This window comes from Monopterus albus, unplaced genomic scaffold (assembly GCF_001952655.1).
Source record: "Monopterus albus unplaced genomic scaffold, M_albus_1.0 scaffold106.1, whole genome shotgun sequence".
Classification (NCBI taxonomy): domain Eukaryota; kingdom Metazoa; phylum Chordata; class Actinopteri; order Synbranchiformes; family Synbranchidae; genus Monopterus; species Monopterus albus.
In genome coordinates, this window is record NW_018127986.1 from 49628 (window position 1) to 50002 (window position 375).

The following is a 375-nucleotide window of genomic DNA, read 5'->3' on the forward strand; positions in this document are numbered from 1 at the left end:
GGCCCTTATATACCATGTCAATGAGTATGAGACTTCTGAATCCACATAAGTCTCACACTTTTATCCAAATGTCATCAAAACTACCTGTATGAAACAATGTGGGTATGTCTTTGTCCACTGTGTGTGATCAAATCCCTCCATTGTCTATATGAACTCCCAGTCGCACTCAGTCAGTGGTGTATTGGTGTTATAATTACCTGCTCTCAATGTGCCGCCTGCAGTTAAAACGATCATGGTTTAGCCCATTAGCTATGCATTATGACTGAATTCTATTGAAATGGTTTATAGATCCTCAGTATCTGTAGCTATAAAATGACATTTCTTATTTTCCTTTAAAAGGAAACAATATAAATCTTTATTTATTATTCTTCTAAT